The sequence below is a fragment of the Ovis canadensis genome, chromosome 3, assembly GCF_042477335.2.
Source record: "Ovis canadensis isolate MfBH-ARS-UI-01 breed Bighorn chromosome 3, ARS-UI_OviCan_v2, whole genome shotgun sequence".
NCBI classification, from domain to species: Eukaryota; Metazoa; Chordata; class Mammalia; order Artiodactyla; family Bovidae; genus Ovis; species Ovis canadensis.
In genome coordinates, this window is record NC_091247.1 from 21,052,819 (window position 1) to 21,055,594 (window position 2,776).

The 2,776-nt window shown below is 42.7% G+C and overlaps 1 long non-coding RNA gene across 1 annotated transcript; it reads left to right on the forward strand.

Annotated features, from left to right (window-relative positions):
* Positions 1–261: 261 nt before the first annotated feature.
* On the forward strand, positions 262–2,360 carry LOC138435473 (uncharacterized). The gene is made up of 2 exons (XR_011255119.1): positions 262–373; positions 1,597–2,360. It is a non-coding gene; the product is annotated as an uncharacterized lncRNA (long non-coding RNA).
* Positions 2,361–2,776: the final 416 nt, after the last annotated feature.

The following is a 2,776-nucleotide window of genomic DNA, read 5'->3' on the forward strand; positions in this document are numbered from 1 at the left end:
GGCTAATAGCCATACACAATTATTTGCCTATGTTGGAAACATGCCCTGTGACTTTGCTCTCTTAGACAGAATCGCAGTTCCTTTATTGAACAGCAGACCCTAAGAGGTGGTCCTTGATACAATAATGAATACTCTGCATGAAAAACTTTGGAAAAGTCATTTTGCCTTCAGTGCTTCTTTCCGAGTATGTTGAGGCAGGAATGAATCCAAGGTCCCTGGAGGAAGCAAGGTTGGTAAGTAAAGAAGATTTATTCTTTACAGGATGTCGAAGGTTCTCACTGCTGTTTCAAGACTGGCACCATCACACCAAGTTTTCAGGAAGAGAGGAGCCAGAAGAATTTGGAGATTGCTCCTTTTAGAATTCTGACCACCCGTGAGTACGTGTGTGTGTGTGTATGTGATCTTGGCTAATTACTTCACTTTTCTCATCCATTAAACAGGTGTAGCAATGCCTACCTCAAAGGCTTGTGCTTAAGATGAAGTGAGTCGATGCGCTTAAAGCCCTCAGAATAGCATCTGTCAGAGTGAGTTTTTTTTCCTAGTTCATGGGACAGAAGTAGCAGAGAGTCTGAGACTCTCTGAGTACCAACCATGATTGCTGGGGCGAGGAATATCTGGAGCAAGGAGACAGACCTAAATTTCAGTGGAGTTTCATCTCCATGGTAACTCCTTCCAGAGTGGAGCTGGGACTCTTTACGTGTTCCTAACAACCTCCTCTGGTGACCCATATTCCCTCTTTTCTTAGAGACTTAATCTCTGCAGCATTTCTGGATATTGATGTAGGTCAGACTCAAAAGACCTAATATTTTCTCGGCTCACTTAAGACATTCTTTTTTTCCTCTCACTTTTTAGAGACAGTGAATGTGTAGAAAGAGCCCTGGGGAAAGACTTCCTTCTACTATTTCCCTCCCTCCTTTTCTGGATCACAGCATTTAAAATTCACATTTCAAAATGACACAGCATTAGCTTCTCAGAGAAAACCTGATAGGTCAGCATTTTCCCAGTGACTGTCACCAAACGCACTATATTCTGATGATATATTTTTTTTTCCATTTTGTTTGGGGAGCAACTTGCATATAGTGAAGTATCCAGCTCTCTCTAGTCAGCCAGGTGGGTGGTATTGTTACACATGTACCTATGCGACCAGCATCCACTGAGAAGATGTCAAGTATTTTCCCTTACCCTGGATGTCCCTCTGTGCTCCTTCTTAGTTCACCCCTCAAGGTTAGAGCTATCCTGATTTCTACATTTGAACAGGATTTTATATTTAGATTTCAACTCACATTAAAACTTTAGAGCAAAATGAGTGTACAGTAACAAATAAGAAGATGGGATTAAATATATATACATGAGAGCTAGTGTTTGGTGAAGTCAAAAGACGAAGTCATCTCCAAGCAGATGAGCCAAGCCCACCAGGAACTCAGAAGTCAAAAGGTGACCCAGACAAAAGAGTGGGAGATCCCTGGTACAAATGTACAAGGAGGCAAATGCTCTGACTAACTTTGGGGATGTGCATCTGTTAGACATAGAATCACAGGAAATCGGAGCTGGAAGGGACTTGACTCATGAATCAGAGTCCATCTCCTCTCTTTGCAGAATGGGAAGCCAAAGCCCAGAGGGCCAGTGAGATTTACCCAAGACTTCAGGGCATATTTAAACCAGCACCTGCATATCACACTCTCCTGCCTTTAACCCCTGGGCATTTCAAGTCTCTTCTGTTTACTTCTCAAGGGATTAAAGCAAAACATCTGCAGAAGTTGGGTGTGCTCATGTGCTCAGTCGTGTTTGACTCTTTGCAGAAGTTGAGATATGTGGATTGTTACGAGCTGAGTTGTGTTGCCCTAAAATATATATGTATTGTTAAATTTCTAACTCAGAATGTGACTGTATTTGGCGACAGAATCACCAGAGAGATAAAGTTAAATCAGGTGGTGCTAGTGGTCACCTGCCAATGCAGGAGACCTAAGAGATATGGGTTTGATCCTTGGATCAGGAAGATCCCCTGGAGGAGGGCATGGCAACCCGCTCTAGCATTCTTGTCTGGAGAATCCCATGGACAGTGGAGCCTGGTGGGCTACAGTCCATACGGTTTCAAAGAGTTGGACATGACTGAGGCAACTTAGCACTCACATATGCACAAGTCATTAGCATGAACTCTAATTCAATCTGACTGGTATCCTAACAATAAGAAGACATTAAGACATGGTGAGATGTGGAGGGAAAACCAAGTGAAGACCCATGAAGAAGTTGGCTATCCACAAGCCAAAGACGGAGGCTGCAGAAGGAACCAACCGGGCTGGCACCTTGCTCTTAAAACTTGATCTCCAGAACTATGAGAAAAATAAATTTCTGTTCTTTAAACCACCCAGTCCATGGTACTTTGCTATGGCAGCCCTGACAAACTCATACGGAGACGGACAAAATTACTAGTATCTATTCGTTTATTCCATCTCTTGGAGCCCTTATTTACTGAGACCCTACTACGTGCTAGTTACTCTGGCAAGATGCTAGTCTAAGGGATTTAAACATATCAGCTCATTTAATCCAGAGCATAGTGCTTAGAGACAGGTGTGGCTACACCCATTTAATGGATGAGAAAAGTGAAGTAATTAGCTAAGATCACACAGCAGGAAGGGAGTAGAACCACAGACATGTAAGCACATATAATGAAACTTGATAGAATATGTGATGGGAGGAAGAACTCAGTAGGGACGTAAGAGGGAAATTCTGGCAGAAAAGGAATGGGAATTTAGGTAGAGGAATTGAAGTGATAGTT